This window comes from Sturnira hondurensis, unplaced genomic scaffold, assembly GCF_014824575.4.
Source record: "Sturnira hondurensis isolate 20B ecotype Veracruz unplaced genomic scaffold, ASM1482457v3 Scaffold0009244, whole genome shotgun sequence".
Lineage (NCBI taxonomy): Eukaryota > Metazoa > Chordata > Mammalia > Chiroptera > Phyllostomidae > Sturnira > Sturnira hondurensis.
Genome location: NW_028081875.1, coordinates 3,009,179 through 3,030,874, shown reverse-complemented (window position 1 = coordinate 3,030,874; position 21,696 = coordinate 3,009,179).

Below are 21,696 nucleotides of genomic sequence, written 5' to 3'. Positions count from 1 at the left end.
TTGAGGCTCATTTTGTGTCCTATCATGTGGTCTATCTTTGAAAATGTTCCATGTGCATTTGAAAAGAATGTGTATTTAGGTTCTTTGGGATGAAGAGCTCTCTCTATATCAGTCAAGTCCCTTTCATCTAAGGTGTTGTTTATTGCAGCTATATCTTTGTTGAAAGTTTGTTTCGAAGATCTGTCCATTTTTGACAGTAGGGTGTTAAAGTCCACTACCGTAATTGTGTTGCTGTCAATATCTTTCTTGAAGTCCTCTAGGATTTTTCTTATATATTTGGGTGCTCCTATGTTAGGTGCAAATATATATGATGTTAATGTCTTCTTGGTGGATTCTTCCCTTGAATATTATGAAGTGACCTTCTGGGTCTCTCTTTACGGCTCCTTTTTTTGAAATCTATTTTGTCTGATATTAGAATTGCTGCCCCAGCTTTTTTTTCTTGTCCATTTGCTTGGAAAATTTGTTTCCATCCTTTCACTTTTAGTCTGTGATGCTCTTTTGTCCTGAGGTGTGTCTCCTGTAGGCAGCATATGTGTGGATCATGTTTTCTTATCCATTCATGTATGCTATGTCTTTTGATTGGAGCATTTAATCCATTTACATTTAATGTTATTATTGATAGGTCCTTATTCACTGCCATTTGTGTACCAGAGTTCCTCTCTGTCTCTCTCTTTTCCTTCCTTTCCTTAAAGCAGTTCTTTTAGTATTTCTTTACAGCTGGTTTGATGGAGGCATATTCTTTTGTCTTGAAAGCTCTTTATTTACCCTTCTATTTTGATTGAGAGCCTTGCTGGGTTATGTAGCCTTGGTTGTAGGCCTCTGGTTCTCATTACTTGGAATTTTTCTTGCCATTGTCTTCTTGCTTGGAGTGTTTGCATTGAGAAGTCAGTAACCAACCTTATTGGGGCTCCCGTGTATGTTACTTCCTTTTTCTCCCTTGTTGCCTTTAAGATTCTCTCTTTGTCTTGGAAGTTTGCCATTTTAATGATGATGTGTCTTGAAGTGGGCCTCTTTGGTTACCTCCTTAATGGAACTCTCTGTGATTCCTGGATTCGCGTGACTTTTTCTCTCATCAAATTAGGAAAATTTTCCATCATTTCTCTTTCAAATAGGTTTTTTATTCCTTGTTCTTCTTCTCCTTCTGGTATTCTTATTTGTCAGATATTATTATGTTTCATATTGTCTTGCATTTCTCTTAATCCCTCTCATTCTTTTTGAGCCTCTTTTCCCTTTCTTGCTCTTTCTGGGAGATTCTTTCTACTGTTTCCTCCAACTCAGCGATCTGATCTTCTGCCTCATCGATACTGCTTTTCATTCCTTCTACTGTGTTCTTCAGTTCCAAAATTGTATTCTTCATTTCCTGTTGGCCTTGGCTGATAGTTTCTATTTCTTTTTTCATGTTGATATAGTTTGCAGGGAGCTCATTGTAGTTCCCCTCTAGTTTCTGGTAGCTCCCCTCTAGTTCATGGTAGCTCATTGTGAGCTCTTTGAATTTCCTGAGAACTAGTGCTTTGAATTCATTATCTGATAGCTGACTTGCCTCTCTTTCATGTAACATTCTTTTTGAGAGTTCCACCTATTCTTTCATTTGGGCATTGTTTCTTTGTCTTCCCATTGTTTATGAGACTCTTCTTGTTGGCCTCAGCTTCTTAAATTGCTCTGTTCTGACTCCCTGGGTTTATAGTGTGAACTTCTGTGGTGGAATACCTGTGAAATTCAGTGGTGCAGTCTGTTTCAGGTACCTCAGTGTTCTCTGCTTCCACCTACTCCTTTGTGTGTGTGTGTGTGATCAGCTGGAGGGGAAGGCAAAATGGTGTATGACAGCAGGAGAGTACTTTATGATATTTACAGTCACAGCTGGTAGAGAAGAGATAGAAGATCTTTAGGCTCTATATAGTGTTAAGTGTAATCTTCAACCCACTTTGCCACTTTTAAGAAAGGATAGACCAAAGATAAGTCTTTTGTTGGGGAGGGAAGACTTATGAGTTCTATCTGGAAAGCAGTGAGGTTGCGGGTGCTCAGATTTTGAGGTAAGGTGAAAGTAAGGAATAGTAAATAGACGTAGCATGTGAGCAAGTAGAGTTATTAACTACAGTACTAGAATTCAGGAAACTGTGAAGTGGGCTAAGATCCTAGAGATGTGTTGTGAAGTGTTTACAGTGGTATAGAAAGCAACAAACAAACAAACAAACACCAAAAAAAAGGGCAGGAAATGTGAGGAAAAAGCAATAAGTTTGGTATGAAAGGAAGAAGGACTAAAACGGGAAAAAAGGAAGAGGAGGAACAAAGTACTGAAAGATACAGCAACAATAAAATTTAAAAGTATATACAATTCCTGAGAAAAAAGTTAAAAAGAAAGTAAAAAAAAAGTAAAAAAAAAAGTAAAAAAAGAAAAAACCCTCACTTTTTGGTTTCAAACTGTCCAATCCATTTTTTTCTGGTTTTGGCAGGACTTCTCTGTGGGCTGGGTTGTAGGCCCAGGTGCACTCCCGTGTCAGCCAGGCTACTAGACTGGGGTGCAGGTGTCTGCACACTTGACAGGCTGCCTGGGTCCCACGGGATCTGGTACTGGTATTTCCCAGTCCTGTGGCTGGGTGAGAAGCAAGTCAAGCTGCCTTCACAGGAGAAGATCTCAGTCCACTTTCCAGTATAAACTTCTCCAGAAAGCGTGCCTCTTAGCCCTGCCCAATCCCCAACCGGACCGGTTAGGACAATGCTCCTCTCATATTTCCTTGGCTGGCACGCTGGTGGGCTGGCGACCATAGAGATCAAAACTGAACATGGTCCCCTGTCCTTGCCACCCTCCCTGCGAACCTAGGCAGACAGGTCTGTGCCACCCAGCCCCGCCTAGATGGGGAGGGACGGAGCTAGCTCTTCCAAGGACCCCGCAGCCGGCCCAATGCTCCACTGGGTGCTGGGCTCCCTATGAGTCCTCCGTGGCACTGGCTACAGACGGAAGCCTCTACACCCCTAGAGCAGAGGCAGTGGTGGCTCTGAGGAGTTATGGGCTGGCCGAGGGCAGCTGGCCCTGCCGCTGCAGCTTTTGTCTTTACTCACAGGTGCTGGGCTCCCGATGAGTCCTCTGTGGCAGATGCCCCGAAGCTGGCGGTAGTCAGAAGCCTCTGGGCCCTGGAAGCTGCGGCAGCAGTAGCTCCAAGGCTGTTAGGCATGGCCGAGGGCTGCTGGTCCCGCAGCTGTTGTTCCTGCCACTGTTGCTCCTGCCGCTGCTGCTTTTGACTTTACTCTGGGGTGCCTGGCTCCTGATGAGTCCTCCGTTGCAGACACTCCTGTTGCTGGGGGCAGACGAAAGCCTCTGAACCCAGACCCCTGTGGCAGCCACGGCTCAGGGCCATTATGCGCTGGCCGAGGTCTGCCGCCCGGCCGGCCGCCTCCATCCTTACTCATGTCCCTGAGACCCCACTGACCTGTAGCTGTCTGGTCCGTCACTATCTCTGGTCTCTTATTTTCATAAATGCTGGGGAATTGTTCGTTGGGGAATTGATTGAGCTGTTCCTCAGTAGATCTGCCAGGATTTTCTCCCAGGGGTACGAGAACTGGAGTTGCTCTCTCCTACTCCGCCGCCATTTTCTTCCTATCACCTTCATATGAATTTTTATGATAAAATCAACCTGTTACCAAATTTCAAACCTGCTGTTGGTTGCCTCAAATGATATTAGCCAAATGAACCAAAAAGTTTATCTTCGTGTACTTTAAACTCTGGTTTTTACCGTCTTTTCTATCTGGAATGTTAGGTAAGTAACTAGACTGCCTTTCCTTAATAACTAAATAATCATTGAAATGCCCCTCTTTGCCATTTTAAGAAACTCATATTTTTTGATTCTGTGGAATTCATATTTTTACTGACTAACATCTCCTGGCTTGACATGTTTCTGTAAAAAATACAAGAGAAGTACAGAACTCTGAGATCCTTGTAGACACCTGTTAGGTTCCAAATTGTTTTTAAAGTTGGCGAGACTTTTATTCTCCTTATGGCTTGTCATTGAGGTGGGGCTCTCCCTGAAGAGTGCCAAAACCTAAAGGAAAGGGTTTTTCTCTGAATGAGCCTCTGACCTCTCTGGCACAAATGATTTTTCACCAGGAACAGATGTAGCCCTTGTTTAGGGCTGAGCTGAACTAAATTGCATATTTCAGGTAAAAATGGTGTGTTTGTTTTCTGCACAGACACATCTAGGCAGCTTACCATCTTCCAAAGTGGCACACAATGACATAAGTACCTGGCACAAAACCATACTCTGAAGAGACTCAGAATGTACTTTTGATGATAGAAACCAAATAGAAGCTGAGACATAACTTGCCTACCCCCACCTTCCCCATTGAGCTGAGCAGAGCTGCAGAGTACACCCACTTCAGTGGAACAGATGGGACCCTGGTACTATTGTTATTTTACAGTCTGCCTGAATGACAAGCTGAAAGGTCAAGGATAGCATGTAGACTTGCAATTAAATGAGATTGTGCCCCCCAAGAAAAGATTCCATCATTCTGATGGAGTCAAGTATGACTCCTCATCATGGAAAAAGTGAGGACAATTGAGATTTTTTCAGAAGTGGTATTTATATAATGACCCTTAATAGATTATTTCCAGGAAACTGTTTGCATCATCGAACTGTTTCAGTTTCTTGTTAGGAGCTTCCTGCAAGATGGCTGCAGCTCATCTGGATCTTGAATTTCCATTCCTCACAGCAGGAATGGAAAATTTGCCATCTTGCACATATGAAGGTCATATACGTTTTATTTGATATTCCCAAAATATGAATATTCTGCAAAACTTATTTGGATAAAACAGATCTGATTGACAAGCACACACCCTGTGTATGAAAACTTGGGAGGCTAGCTTATGAGAAGCTCCTGGTAGGTTGTAGTAATTCTTTGCATGCAAAGACAGCCACATGTTGGAAACTAATACTCTAGCAAGGTGGAAATCTATTATTATTTCAGAGTATTAGCATTGTTTGGTGTGGAATAACTAAACTGTAATGACACATTGAGAAATCTATATGACACCATAGCTAGTGTTCATTTTCTTGAAGATCAACTGCTTGATGGTTTTAGCAGAAGGAATAAACACATTTCAAAAGTAAATTAATCAGACACTGCAAGTAATAGATTTGTAGTGCATAAATGATTTTGGTTTAGCTTGAGATTATCACCATATTGTCATAGAAATATATATTATGGTCTTTTACTTTGAGTGTAAATTATTCTAAATGTTCTATAGTTACACATGTTTGATATATTCCAGGGAATTGTCATGCATCGGCAAGAAACTCAAATTTTATTCCCTTAAAGGACACTCAATTTAGTATTGCTAGACAAGATTGTATGAAATACTGAAGTTGGAGAAAAGAAAAGTTTGACTGGAACTTTAGTGACCAAAAGAAAAAATAATATCCTCCCTAAGATTCCCTACTTTTTTCCTCAAAGTAGAAATAGCTTAATTTTTGCTGTTAATTATAAGAAAGTAAAATGGTTATTGAAAATGATTTAAATAATATGAAAGTATAAAGTAAAAGACAAAGGCACCTTTGTAATCCCACCCAACAGAGATTACAACTATTAATTATTTAATACATATGTATGTTTCTTGATTTTTAAATGCATGGATATAAGCAAATATGTATAAATAAAATAAATGAAGTTATTCTGTATCCACTGTTCTTTAGGCTGATTTTACATTTGACTAGATCTCTAGGGTTAAATTCTATGTCATCAAATATAGGCTGCCATTAAAAACAGTGTTCCATCATTTAGTTCATTAGTCCCCTGCTGATAGATGTTTAGTTGGTTTCCAATTTTCTACTTTTATAACCAACATTGAAGTAGTTGGTTTATATATAAATTGGTGTATACATTTTAAATCATATTTTTGGGATAAATTGTTACAGGTGCTGTCAATGTTTTTTCAAAAATAATTTTAAGCATCATACCTAGGTTTTAGGGTATAAGCCACTTTCAATCACCCATATAGTGGGTGATACTGAATTCCCCCACAGTGATACTGAACGCTCCCCTCAATATCTCTTGTCAGCAGTGGTTGTAGTAGGCAGAATTCTATGGTGGTCCTGAAGACTCTAGCCTCTGTGTCTTACCTTCCAGTATGATCCCTCCCATTCAGTGTGGTCAGGACTGTGACTATAATGAGATGTTCCTCCTATAATTGGATTACCACCAGTTAACTTTGAATTCATCACAGGGGAGATATTCTGGGTAGGCCTGACTTAATAAATTGAACCCTTTAAACTGAGGTGGTCAAAAAGGAAGCTGGCAGTCATGTTGGGATTTGGCTAGGGGGGCCACATAGCTAAGAACCTAGAGCAGCCTCTAGTAGTTAAGATGGGTACATGACCAAAGACATCAGCCCTACAACCACAATCAATTTGAAAGTGGATCCCAAATGAGAATTGTAGCCCCTGTCTAATATCCTGAGCAGGGGACCCAGTTAATCAGTACTTGTGTTAAATTTGTCTTGTTCAAATGATAATTTAACTTGTTGTGTTGTCTTGTTGTGTGATAATTCATTACACAGTAATAGAAAAGTAATATCATAGTGAACTGAGACAAGGCTCTGCCAGAATGTTGTAGATTTTGCTGGTGGCTGTCATATCTGGTGAAATAAAACCTTCCCAAGTACCCATCCTCTACAGAGATGAGATGCGCCAGTCTGAGATGTGAGCCCAAAGCTCTGTGGCCGTGGCTTTCTTATTGTAGATCGCAATTGAGCACCTCAATCCACAGTTTTGCTCTTCAGGAGGACTTCTCTGGATAAGAAAAATGAAGCTTTCAAAGAACACATATGCATAATACATAGACACAGACAACAGTGGGCTGATGGCCAGAGGGAAGGGAAAAGCAGGGCCTGGGGTGAGCAAAAGGGTGAAAAATTTGGACCTTTGTAACAATGTCAACAACAAAAAATAAAGTTAAATAAAGCCAGCTTTGCCTTCTCACTCATTAGAACTTAGGCCAGATGACTAGAGAGTCTTTCTTAGAGATTCTTGTTACTCTAGCAGTTTTAAATTATTTAATAGATTTTTCCCAACATATGAATAATTAATAAATATCAGTATGAGTTCATGGATTCTTATTTAAAAGGTTATAAGCTGTTATTATCATTACAATGCTCAAATTGTCATAGTTTTCCAAGTGGGTGTTTCTTCAAGCTGGCTCCTGTGTCCTTTTGACATATCTGTTCATTTTTTAGCACAATAAGGTATTTCAGACTCACCTTGTACTTCGTCTAGAATCAATCATTTCTACAAGGTACCTGGTCCCTTTCAGTGGGGAATGGTACTTAGAAACCAAGAGCTGAGCCATAGAGGTGCTCATGGCTTCTAGGCCCTTCTGAGCTGTGAAATTTGTTTTCTTCCTCTCTTCTTCCTTTTTTTATCTTTTCTTCTTTTGTTCATCCCTTCCTTCGTTCTTTCTTCCTTCTCTCCCTCCCTTCCTTTTATCTTTCTTCCCTTACTTTTTTTCTGTCTCTCCATCCATCCATTTATAGTAAATACTACAAGTTCTTCCTAAAACCAAACCTCGTTTTGACACCATGGATTTATTATTTCTAACTCCCTCCCTCAACAGTGGGAAATCTGACTCTTACTCACTTGCTCAACCCTACACAATACAGAAAAAGCTGCAGTATTGTAAATAAATACCACTGAGAGAATCAAACTTTCCAATTAGATTTCAATATGTATTTATAGTTCTTTTTGGTTTTAGAGTGAGAGTAAAGTTACTTGGGTTAGTTGTTTTTTATTATTTTTTCTCCTTTGTAATTGTTATTCATTTGAAATACAATTAGATACGTTTGTTTCTGTTTAATTAATCTTGTTTTAATGTACTTTTTAGCCCTTTGCAGATGATCCTTATTATTCATATTAGGCAGAAAATATCTTAGTAAGAGTTATTCCCACAAGACCTGCAGAAATCTTTCTTGCTCTGGAAATGGAGTTCCAAATCCAAGGATCCCCTTGGCTTCAAATGAAGTCACCCAGGGGACATGTGATGGCCCCACAGCTGCTCTAGTCAGGCTATCCATTTTTGCTTCCTCACCATGCAACCCTAGAAGTCAGCTGTAGAACTGATCTCATCTATAAGTGTATCCTTATGGCAGAGAGACACAGTTTCCTGTGAATTAATTCTGACTACAAAAAGTGATGCTCCAATGCCTCTGTCCCATACTTCTATATTGTTCTTCACTAAAGTATAGATAAAAATACAAGGGGAAATGCAAAAACATAATAACCTAAAGTGGCTTTGTCTAAGCTCTCTCAATCCTAAGGACTATGGAGAACAAAAAAATAAGGATATTGGATTGGATTCTCGATTGAGAAAATATTTATTTGAAGAACAATATTGGGATAACTGATTAAATGTGAATAAAGATAATAGTAGATATATTTGATATTATATAACAACAATGTATGAGATGTTCAATTTCCTGAATTTAATATTTGCTCTCTGGTTATGTGAAAGAGGTTCTTTTTCTTCACAGACATACACTAAAAAGTCAAGAAATGAAGGGTCATTATAACTTCCAACTTACTCTTAAGTGGTTCACATACAACACACAAAAGCAAAATGGCAAAACGTTAGTAGTTGGTGAAGAGTACATGGGAGTTTGTTGATACTATTCTTGCACACTTTTTGGAGTTTTGAATTTTTCTTTTTTCATATTTAATTCTTTTTTTGAAGGAAATTTTTTAATTTAATTCTTATTCAAGTACAGTTTTCTGTTTTATATTCCCAGCCCTGCCCCCCCAAGTGTCCCCACCTCCCTCCCATTTCCACCCACCCACCTTAGTTATTGTCCATGTGTCCTTTATACTTGTTCATGTGAGTCCATCCCCTTTTCCCTTGTGATTCTCTCCCCTCTCCCCTCTGGTCCCTGTCAGCCTGTTCCGTATTTCAGTGTCTTTGGTCATATTTTGCTTGCTTGTTTGTTTTGTTGTTTAGATTCCTGTTAAAGGTGATATAACATGGTATTTGTCTTTCACTGTCTGGCTCATTTTGCTCAGCATAATACTTTCCAGTCCCATTCATGATGTTGCAAAAGGTAGCAGCTCCTTCTTCCTTTCTGCAGCATAGAATTCCATTGTGTAAATGTACTTTTGATCCAGTCATTGACCAATGTGCATCTAGGTTGCGTCCAACTCTTGGCTATCATAAATTGTGCTGCTATGAAGATCGGGGTGCATAGGTTCCTTTGGATTGGTGCTTCAGTGTTCTTAGGATATACTCCTAACAGTGGAATTGATGGGTCACCTTCAGGTGACTAAAAAGTCACCTTCATTTTTAGTTTTCTTAGAAAATTCCATACTGTTTTCCATAGTGGATGTACCAGTATACAATCCAACCACAACCTATTCCCCACAACCTTTTCCCCCACAACCTATCCAGCACTTCTTGTTTGTTTCTTTGTTTATGGTAGCCATTCTGAATGGTGTTAGGTGGTATCTCATTGTGGTTTTAATTTGCATCTCTCTGATAGCTAGCGATATCAAGCATCTTTTCATGTGTCTCTGGATCCTCTGTATGTCCTCCTCAGAGAAGTGTCTGTTCAAGTCCTTTGACCATTTTTTAATTGGGTTGCTCATCTTCTTTGAGTAGAGTCGTCTGAGTTGTTTGTTTATTTTGGAGATTAAAGCTTTGTCTGAGGTATCATTGGCAAATATGTTTTCCCAAAGTGTTGCTTCTCTTTTTATCTTGATACTGTTTTCCTAAGCCATGCAGAAGCTTTTAATTTTGATGAGATCCCATTTGTTTATTCTTTCCTTTGTATTCCTTGCTCTAGAGGACATATCGGTAAAAATATTGCTATGTGGAATATCTGAGATTTTCCTGCCAATGCTCTCCTCTAGGGCTTTAATGGTTTCACCGCTTATATTTAAGTCTTTTATCCACCTTGAATTTATTTTGGTGTATGGTGTAAGTTGGTGCTCAAGTTTCACTTTTTTGCATGTAGCTGTCCAGTTCTCCCAACACCATTTGTTGAAGAGGCTATCTTTACTACATTATATGTTATTGCCCTCTTTGTTGAATATTAATCGACTGTAGAGATTTGGGTTTATTTTTGAGCTCTCTGTTCTATTCTATTGGTCTATGTGCCTGTTTTTATGCCAGTACCCGGCTGTTTTGATTACAGTGGCCTTGTAATACAGTTTGATATCAGGTATTGTAATCCCTCCTACTTTGTTCTTCTTTCTCAACATTGCAGCTGCTATTCGCGGTCCTTTGTGGTTCCATATAAATTTTTGAAGTGTTTGTTCTATGTTTGTGAAATATGCCATTGGCACTTTAATAGGCATTGCATTGAATCTGTAAATTGCTTTGGGCAGTATGGACATTTTGATGATGTTAATTCTTCCAATCCATGAACACAGTATATGTTTCCATTTATTTGTGTCTTCCTTGATTTCTTTCCTCAGTGTTGTGTAGTTTTCTGCATACAGGTCTTTTACCTCCTTGGTTAGGTTTATTCCCAGATATTTTATTTTTGTTTTTACTATATTGAATGGGATTTTTTCTTCATTTCTGCTTCTGCTGCTGCATTGTTGGTATACAGAAATGCCTTTGATTTCTGCATATTGACTTTGTATCCGGCTGTTTTGCCGGATTAATTTATTAGTTCGAGCAGTTTTTTGGTAGAGGCTGTAGGGTTTTCCATGTACACTATTATGTCATCTGCAAACAATGACAGTTTTGTTTCCTCCTTTCTGATTTGGATGCCTTTTATTTATTTTTATTTTTTTAAATATTTTATTTATTTATCTTTAGAGGGGAAGGGAAGGAGAGAGGGAGAGAAACATCAATGTATGGTTGACTTTCTTGCGTCCCCTGCTGGCAGTTGGCCTTCAGGGAACTGGCCTGCAACCCAGGCATGTGCCCTGACTGGGAATCGAACCGCGATCGTCTGGTTCGCAGGTCTGCACTCAATCCACTGAGCTACACCAGCCAGGCTGGATGCCTTTTATTTCCGTTTCTTGTCTGATCGCTGTGGTTAGAACTCCCAATTGTATATTGAATAGAAGTGGTGATAGTGGGCAACCTTGACTTGCTCCTGATCTTAGTGGAAAAGATTTTAGTTTTTGCCCATTGAGTATGATGGTGGCTGTAGGTCTTTCATATATGGCCTTTATTACATTGAGGAATGCTCCCGCTATTCCCACTTTGCTGAGTACCTTTATCATAAATGGGTGTTGTACCTTATCAAAAGCTTTTTCCGCATCTATTGATATGATCATGTGGTTTTGTGTTTGCTTTTGTTTATGTGGTGTATTACATTTACTGATTTGTGAATGTTGAACCATCCTTGCATCCCTGGGATGAATCCCACTTGGTCATGGTGTATGATCTTTTTGACCTATTGTTGGATGTGATTTGCCAATATTTTACTGAGGATTTTAGCGTCTATGTTCATCAGCGATATTGGCCTGAAGTTTTCTTTCTTTGTTGTGTCTCTATCTGGTTTTGGAATTAGGATGGTGTTGGTTTCATAAAAAGAGTTGGGTAGTTTTCCCTCCTTTTGGATTTTTTGGAGTAGTCTGTGAAGAATCGGGGTTAGTTCTTCCTTAAAAGCTTTGTAGAATTCTCCTGTGAAACCATCTGGTCCAGGGCTTTTGTGTGATGGGAGTTTTTTGATTATTTATTCAATTTCATCTGCTGTTATTGGCCTGTGCAGGTTTTCTGCTTTTTTTTCATTGAGTTTTGGAAGATTACAGTTTTCTAGAAATTTGTCCATTTAACCTAGGTTTTCAAATTTCTTGGCATACAGTTCTTCATAGTAATTTTTTTACAATCCATTCTATTTCTGAGGCATCATTTGTAATCTCTCCTCTTTCATTTCTCTTTGTATTTATTTGGGTCCTCTCTCTTCTTTTCTTGATGAGCCTCCTTAAAGGTTTGTCTATTTTGTTTATCTTTTCAAGAAACCAACTCCTGGATTCATTGATCCTTAGAATTGTGCTTTTAGTCTCTATGTCATTTAATTCTGCTCTGATCTTGTTATTTCCTTCCTTCTACTTGCTCTGGGCTGTCTTTGTTGTTGTTCCTCGAGTTCTTGCAAGCGTCGGGTTAGGTTGTTTGTTTGAAATGTTTCTATTTTCTTTAGGTAAGCCTGTATTGCTATGAACTTTCCTCTCAGGACTGCCTTGGCCGTGTCCCATAAGTTTTGGGTTGTGGTGAGTTCATTTTCATTTGTTTCTAGAAACTTTTTGATTTCTTCCCTATGTTCAATCTTGACCCATTCATTGTTTAATAGCATACCATTTGGTTTCCATGATTTTGGGTGTTTTGGTTGTTTTCCTGTGGGGTTGGTTTCTAATTTCAGTCCATTGTGCTCAGAGAAATTGCTTGATATGATTTCTATTTTTCTGAATTTGTTGAGGCTCATTTTGTGTCCTATCATGTGGTCTATCTTTGAAAATGTTCCATGTGCATTTGAAAAGAATGTGTATTTAGGTTCTTTGGGATGAAGAGCTCTCTATATATCAGTCAAGTGCATTTCATCTAGGATGTTGTTTAGTGCAGCTATATCTTTGTTGATATTTTGTTTGGAAGATCTGTCCATTTTTGACAGTGGGGTGTTAAAATCCCCTACTATAATTGTGTTGCTGTCAATATCTTTCTTGAAGTCCTCTAGGATTTTTCTTATATATTTGGGTGCTCCTGAGTTGGGTGCATGTATATTTACGATGTTAATGTCTTCTTGGTGGATTCTTCCCTTGAGTATTATGAAGTGACCTTCTGGATCTCTCTTTATGGCCCTTTTTTGAAGTTTATTTTTCTGATATTAGAATTGCTACCCCGGCTGTTTTTCTTGTTGTTGTTGTTCATTTGCTTGAAAATTTGTTTGCAGCCTTTCGTTTTTAGTCTGTGATGGTGTTTTGTTCTGAGGAGGGGCTCTATTGGTAGCATATGTGTAGATCATGCTTTCTTATCCATTCAGCTATTCTATGTCTTTTGAATGGAGTATTTAATCCATTTACCTTTAAGGTTATTATTGATAGGTACTTATTCATTGCCATTTATGTACCTGTGTTCCTCTCTGACTCTCTCTTTTCCTTCCTTTCCTTAAAGCAGCCCATTTAGTAATTCTTGTAGAGCCAGTTTGGTGGAGGCGTATTCTTTTAGACTTCTTTTGTCTTAGAAGCTCTTCATTTGGCCTTCTATCTTGATGGAGAACCTTGTTGGGTACAATAGCCTTGGTTGTAGGCCTCTGTTTCTCATTACTTGGAATATTTCTTGCCATTCTCTTCTTGCTTGGAATGTTTGCATTGAGAAGTCAGTAGCCAGCCTTATTGGAACCCCCTTGTATGTTACTTCCTTTTTCTCCCTTGCTGCCTTTAGATTTTTCTCTTTGTCTTGAAGGTTTGACATTTTAATGATGATGTGTCTTGCAGTAGGCCTCTTTGGGTGCAACCTGCTTGGGATTTTCTGCGATTCCTGGATCCATGTGACTTTATCTCTCCTCAAGTTAGGAAAATTTTCCATTATCACTCTTTCAAGTAGGTTTTCTATCCCTTGTTCCTCTTCCTCTCCTTCTGGTATTCCTATTATTTGGATATTATTATGTTTCATGTTGTCTTGCATTTCTCTTAAATTCTCTTCATTTTTTCTGATTCTCTTTTCCGTTACTTGTTTCGTCTGGGAGATTTTTTCTAATCTGTCTTCAATCTCACTTATGCGGCCTTCCATCATATCGATTCTATTCTTCATACCTTCTACTGTGTTCTTCAGTTCAGAAATTGTACCTTTTCAGAAAAAAATTTTTCAGAAAAAAAAAGCACCCTTCCTTTGTTGGTTTCAAACTGTCCAAACCGGTTTTTCTGGTTATGGTGACTCTGAGGGCTGGTATGCAGGCTCTCGGGAGCAGGCTGCCGATTGGGCTTTGGTCGCGCACATCCTGGAGAGGCTGCCTGGGTCCTGAAGTATCCTGCACCATCCTCCTCAGTCTGGTGGTGGGCCCCTGGTGTTCCCATCCCTCTCCTGAATGGCTGCTGGGTGGATGGGCCGTGAGGCAAGCTGCGGTCTTAGAGCCCCTTAGTTCACTTTCCAATAGAGACTTCTCCACAAAGCCTGCTTCTCAGCCCAGCCCAATCCCAAAAGACCAGCAACGACAGTGTCCTTCTTAAATCCCCCGGGCTGGTGGGCTGGCAGGCTGGTGATTGCAGAGTCGGAAGTTGCCACCCTTTACGTTAACTTAAGCCCACAGGTCTCTACCTGGTATTAACCTGCCTGCCTAGATAAGGAGTGGGGGGAGTCAGTTCTCTCCCAGGGAGTCTGTTGCCGGCCCACCGGGTGCCAGGCCTCTGGAGTTCTCTCTGCCACAGGTGCCCTGGCCCTGGATTCAGACAGGGCTTCTGTTTCCCACTGATGGTGCCGGCCCAGATTGGCTGCCACTTCTAGACCGTACTCACACTCCCTTGGAGGTCGCCTGCCTTGGGTGCGCTCAGGCTCAGCCCGAAGCCTAGGGCAGAGGGCATGCAGCTGCTTTTGTCCTCACTCGCCTTCTGGAGTCCTTGCCGACATGCAGCTGTCTGGTTCCTCTGTCACACTCTGTGGTCTCCTATTTTCATAAATGTTGGGGAACCTTTGGTTGATTATGCTGTTCTTCGGTAGATCCGCCCGCATTTTCCACCAGATGCACGGGAGCTGGGTTCCCTCCATGCTACTCTGTCGCCATCTTAACCCACTCTCCTCTCATGACTTTTTATGTTGATAATTCAGGCCTGGCTCGGCTGGGTAATTCTGCCTTGCCTGTCATGGACTGGGATCACAGGGTGCTATTCAGCTGGTGGGTGCTCTGGTATAGAGGGCGTAAGGCCTGTCCACTAACATGCCTGATGCCTTGGAGAGGATGGCTAGAACACTGGGCTGAGTCAAGTTCTCTCTTTGTCTCTATGACAGAGTACCTGGAATTCCTGTGTGGTCATTTAGGGTTCCAAGAGTGCGTGTTCTAAGACATAGAACATAGGAGTTTCCTGACTCTTGAGGTTCAGACCTAGAAACTGGTACAGTGTTACTTCTACCACTTTCTAGTGGTCATTGTGGTCATGGAATCTGCTCAGAGTCAAGGGGTGGGGATATATTCCCAACTCCCAATGGGGCAGGTGTCAAAGAATGTTTGCTCTAGATTAATTATCCCACAATTGTAACTGATGAACAGCAAAAACTGTGAGTGTAATTGAAATTTTGTACACAAGAGAGGGCAAAAGTAGATTAAGTTACCAGCCATCATTACCTGAAACATAAATCATAAGTAAATGATATAAAACAATCATAATAATAATAAAAAGGAAAAGACAAATAATCAAATAAGTAAATAGATAGAAAAATAATAATACAAGAATAAACTGTTTTGAGTATTCACAACTGTAAGCCTACTTTTGTCCACCCCTGTCATTGCCTCCCCCTCCAAATAATATGTCCAATTTTTATGATTCTTTCATTTTCCTTTTTTCTTTTTTATTTATTTATTTTCTTATTTTTTAAGATTTTATTTATTTATAGAGGGGAAGGGAAGGAGAGAAGGAGAAAAATATCAATGTATGGTTGCCTCTCATGAGTCCCTTGCTGGGAACTGGCCCACAACCCAGGCATGTGCCCTGACTGGGAATTGAACCGGCGACCCTTTGCTTTACAGGCCCGCATTCAATCCACTGAGCTACACCAGCCAGGGCTCATTTTTCTTATTATGTTTGTTTTTGTTGTATTTATTAAAATATAATTTTATGTCTGGTTAATCTAAAAATTAAATATTGGCTTTTATTTTATGTCATTTTTATTTTTGATGTTATTTTTATTATATATTATAAAAGTATTGATTGAGGTTCATTGAAAAAAATGTAAAATATTGGTATTTTTCTTCTTATGGGAAATACCTATCAGAAATATGTTTGGTAAATGTTCTTACAGATAATTTAGTTGTTAGAGTAATGAGTGATAACTGGGTATACTAGCAAATAAATTGGAGCAGCAGGTACTGGGTAGGGAGCTGAGATCTGTTCCCAACACCAAGCTTGAGTTCCTTGGAACCCATTGTCCAGTCAGTGTAGGAATAACTTTCTCTTCTCATGCACATGGAATTAACCTGGTGAACCAACAGGCAGCTTCCTCCCAGAGGGGTACTCTTTCCAAGTCATCCTTCCAGAAGGACAACTATTCCTTGCCAAATCATGAGACTAGGCAGAGGGGAAGCCATTTCCAATTGGTACAGAGGTCCCTATGCACTTGTGGTGGTGGCATGAGTCAGAGTTCCCAAGGTATTTATCATAAAAAAGATATTTAGAATTAAATGTGAAAGCTTACTTTTGTATAGTCACAAACCCATAACATAAGTACAGAACAGAGATGACAGGAAAAGAGGAGCTTTTGTTGATATTAAGTAATTACTTAAAAAGAATGTGTTTGGACATTTTATTTATGGAAATTCATATCTGGAAAGGAAGTGAAAAGTGAATTCTACTATATTCCACTCTATTGAGAAATGTATAAATCTATTCATCAGTTATTAATGGGCTATCTTCTGGGTTGGACAATAGGATACAAAAATAAATATGATACAGTGCCAGTCCCAGACATGCTGTTATTTATTTTCCTATTGCTCAGAATATGGTATTTATACTTGGGATAACTGCAGAGGGGTTCAGTTCTGATCCCACATGTTCATAGGGATGTGGAAAATTACAGTGAATTCTTTTTCTTTAACTTTTAAAAAAATTGTTGTTCAAGTACAGTTTTCTGCTTTTTTCCTCTCCAACACCCCAGCCCTCCCCTGTTTCCACCCCCTTGTTATTGTCCATATGTTCTTTATAATTGTTCCTGCAAACCCTTCACACTTTTCCCGTATAATTCCCACCCCTCTTCCCTCTGGTTACTGCCAGCCCGTTCTCAAGAACAGAACTGGAAGGTGAAGGACTCAGATGATTGCATATAGATAATGTTTAAAAGAACTAAAAACATTTGATCTAATAAAGAAAAGAGAGGGACACTTGTTGCCACTTTTTAAACCCAAAATTGTGCTGACCAATCCAAAGGCCAGTAACCACATGGGGTTATTTGAATTAAAACCACCATATTTTAAAAAATATTTTATTTATTTATTTTTAGAGAGAGGGGAAGGGAAGGAGAAAGTGGGAGAGAAACATCAATGTGTGGTTGCCTCTCACATATCCCCTACTGGGGGCCTGGCCTGCAATCCAGGCATGTGCTCTGACTGGGAATTGAACCGGTGACCCTTTGCTTCACAGGCCTGCACTCAATCCACTGAGCTACACCAGCCAGGGCAAAACTACCATACTTTTTTGGACAATAAGATGCACCTAGGTTTTAGAGGAGGAAAATAGGAAAAAAAAACTTTTGAAGCAAAAAATATGGTAAAGTATTTAACAACATAAATAACATAGTATTTCACCAATGTAAATGTAAACTGAACTTAACAGCAGCATTAACAAATATTATACCTCCCAAATTTGGGGTGAAAAGTGCTTTTTTTAGTCCAAAAATGTGATAACTAAGATTTAAAATTCTGTGCTTTAGATGCAGTAGTCACTTTCCCAAGTCAATGGCCATAAGTGCATAGAGACTACCACATTGAACAGAACAGATGTGGAATATTTCCATCATCACAGGAAATTCTATGGACAGTGCTGGAAGGGCTTCGACATGGAATAGGATTCCTCACATCCTTCCTTCATCTAAAGTTGAGGTTAAAATAATGACGATAAATAGGTACAAATTCAATGATAAAAAGTGCAGCTTCGTGCGTTCCCTACCTTATGACATTTATCATTTCAACCACTCTGCAAGTCAGGTAACATTATCTCCTTTTTACAAATGAGAAAACTCAGACTAAGCAAGGTAAATTGCCCAAGTTCTGGGAAGCACAGTTGATCAATGGATTTTTTTGGTCTGATCTCCAAGCTCTTAACTGGTATATTTCTCTCCTGAAACTAGCAGATGGTCAATAATACTGGTTGATTGAACAAAGTGCACCAAGTCAATACATTAATTTCTGAAAAATGAAGTAACAACAAAACAAACTTCTCTTGTATGGCTTATATAGTATGATCTCAACAATTTAGAAATACATTATCTCAAAAAGAAAGAAATATTAATGAAAAAGCATTAACATTAGTTTTTGGAAGGATTAGATTTTATTTTCATTTTTAAAAGAACAACATATATTGTCATTTATTCAAAAAACAAATTTTACTTAAAAGTGTAATATGTGCACTGAGAGAACTGATTGCCTACATAGAGAATCAATTAACTGCAATTATAGTCGACTATAAACCACCCCAAAACATAGTGGCTTAAGACAACTATTATGTATTATTTTTCACAATTATGTGCGGTGGCTGGGCGGTTCACTGGCCAGTCCCCTGGACTCCCTATGCAGTGTCATTCTGCTGGAGGTTGGCTGGGCTGGAAGATTCCTGGTGCCCTCACTTACATAGCTGGCAGCCGACTCCTCCACTTGTCTGTCACCCTGCAGGAGGTTTCACTTGCTTCTTCACTTAGTGGTTTCTGGGCAGCATTCCAAGAGGGCCACAGTGAAAGCTGCAAGGTTCTCTTGTGGCTTAAGGTCTGGAACATGTTACTGGATTATTTCCGCCACATTCTGTTGCTCAAAATCATCGTGGATCCAAGGGATAGGGAAATAGATTTCATGTCTTGATGGGGTGAGCTGAAAAATATTACAGCCATGTTTTAACATCATCTATGGCAAAACATGCGTTTCACCTCATGTAACAGGGCGGAGAATAGTCTATGAATTATCTCAAATGCCATCTCTAAATGTTGGATTAATTTCCTTGTGGTCTGTGGATGATTTATTTAACATTATCACTCACAGCTTCCATTCATGATGCTCTTACCTCTGTATATGTCTTACTTGTGGCCTGTGGTGACTAAAATACAATATGAACAATTGTATTGAACACTTTCAAATGTCTAGATATTTAACTTTTAAATGATTATATTTAAGTGGAAATAATAGGTTTTTAGCCAAGTGAAGGATCTCTGAATGATATTTTCAGAGGGGATTGATGGTTTGAAAGATACAAGAAAGAAAAACTTGATCAAACAAGCAATCTACATGTCCACTGATGGATGAATGGATAAAGGACATGTGGTATATACACACGATGGAGAATTATTCAGCCTTAGAAAAGAAGGAAAGTCTGCCACATGCTACAGTATGGATGAAACCTGAGGACATTATGCTAAATAAAATAAAGCAGTCACAAAAAGACAAATACTGCACTATTCCACTTACATGAGACATCTACAGTACTCAAATTCATGGTAACAGAAAGTAGAATGATGGTTGCCAGGGGCTGGGGGAGGGGAAAATGGGGAGTTGTTCTGTGGGTACAGAGTTTTAGTTTTGAGGGATAAAAAAGTTTTTAAGATCTGTGGTACAATATCAATATACTTAACAAAACTGAACTGTACACTTAGAAATTAGTTAATGTGGTAAATTTTATGTGTGGTTTCTAAAAATAAAAATTAAAAGATGAATTGACCAAGTTTTTTTTTTAAGATTTCATTTTTATTTTTTATTTTTAGACAGAGAGAAAGGGAGGAAGAAGGGGAGGAAAACATCAATGTGCGGTGGTCTCTCGTGTGCCCCCCACTGAGGACCTAGCCCACAACCTAGTTATATGCCCTGACCAGAAATCAAACCAGTGACCCTTTGGCTCATGGCCAGCACTCAATACACTGAACCAAACCAGCTAGGGTGATTTGATCAAATTTTTAAAGAATGCAGTGTTCATATTCAGAGCTTTGATCACTACAGTCCAGTTCATACTCATGCCACTTCTGTGCCTTTAGCTCAGGGAGCTCTGCTTTTCAGTGAGAATGGAATCGGAAGACCCCTTGAAAATGGAAAAAAGTAATCTGGAGATGACAGGGTTTTTAAATTAGGAAAGTCCAAATACAATGTCCATAGTTTGGTTGGAGCAGTTGACTTGGTAAGCCACTCCATGTTTATCAGAGTACTTGCTTGGCACCATTTGTTGGAACCATTTTACAGCATGGATGCCAGTGGAACTCAGTGTCTTAAATGCCACATGTAGTGACAAAATTAAAATCTTATGATTGCCAACCATTTAGTCAGTCTTTGCCCTGAGAATTTGAAAATGCTCTTCATTTGACCCAAAGTTTCCATACTGAAGAGAGAGATAATTTTCTTATTGAGATCACCTCCAGATTAACTAACAATCAAAGCTCTGTCTTCCTTCTTCTACATTGGCTGGTTACACAGTTGTGTTAGTATCTTTCAGAAATGAATTCTCCTGAAAGTAATGAAAGACTTGACTGCTGGGCCAGATACAAATAGGGCTTTCTCCCCAAGTAACAAGAAGACTTGAGTAGGTAGTCGAGGTTGGCAAGACCTCTTCTATGTTTCAAGTCCTTTTGATTATGAGCTAAAGGGCACTAACCCCCTTTCTCAGGCCTCATCTTTGCTTTACAGGCAGGGAGAAAGGGGGTACTGGTTAAAGGATAAAGACAGGTCCTGGATGTCTGCGTATTCATCAGGAAGGTGAAACTTTTCTGGAAACTCCAACTTGTAGACATCTCACTGGCCAGAACCAGAACCTTGTCGTTTGATCACCTTTAGCTGCAAAGTCCTGGGAGAACAGGGCATTTAGAGTGGACTGGCTCACAGATAGTAAATCTACTGCAATCAGCCACCTTCTTAAAGTGATGCAAATCCATATGACGTTCACTGTCTACATAGCACTGTCTTCCAGAATATCACAAGCTGGAACTGGAGATCTACCCTGATGGCAGGGAAACTTTGCAGGTTCCTCTCTGAGCTGCCAGCCCATGTATACCAGCCACTTTCCAGTTCCTACTCTCAACAATTCCATATGCAATGATATATCTCTTAAAGACAGAGGACAGATTTTGCATATCTTTATATATCCTGAGGAATAGCATGGCATTGCATTTTGTTTGTGCTTAATATATTCATAAATTTATTGATTTTTTTTAGAAATAATTGAATCTCTTTTCTCTCTTATCTGAAGATAATTCTAAAGTATTTTAAGGCTGGTCATTGAGAATGGAAAATGGAAGAGCTTCTGTTAGAATATAAGAATATTTGAATTTTCTTCTTGATGGCAGAGAGAGTGACATCCCTTGATGTAAGCTCCTACTTATGGCACAATGCTTTATTATCATGATTTATCCTTCACCCTCTATCTCTTACTAGGTCTCTGTTGGCAGGTGCACTCAGATATACTCAGTAGCTGAGTTGGTGATACAGTGAAGTAAAATATACACACTCACTAACTTCCACCTGATGAAAATCACAGGGTTGTTTATAGGACAACCCTCAGAGAGGAAGCTGCAAAGTTTCCCTGCCATCAGGGTAGATCTCCAGTTCCAGATCGTGATATTCTGGAAGGCAGTACTATGCAGACAGTGAACATTATATGGATTTGCACCACTTTAAGAAGGTGGCTGATAGAAGTAGATTTACTATCTGTGAGCCAGTCCACTCTAAATGCTCTGTTCTCCCAGGACTTTATAGCTAAAGGTGATCATGTGACAAAATAGAGGCTTTAAAAAATAGATTTTATTTATTTATATGTAGAGAGAGGGGAAGGGAGGGAGAGAAACACTGATGTGCCAGAGAAACACCAATCAGTTGTCTCCCACATCCCC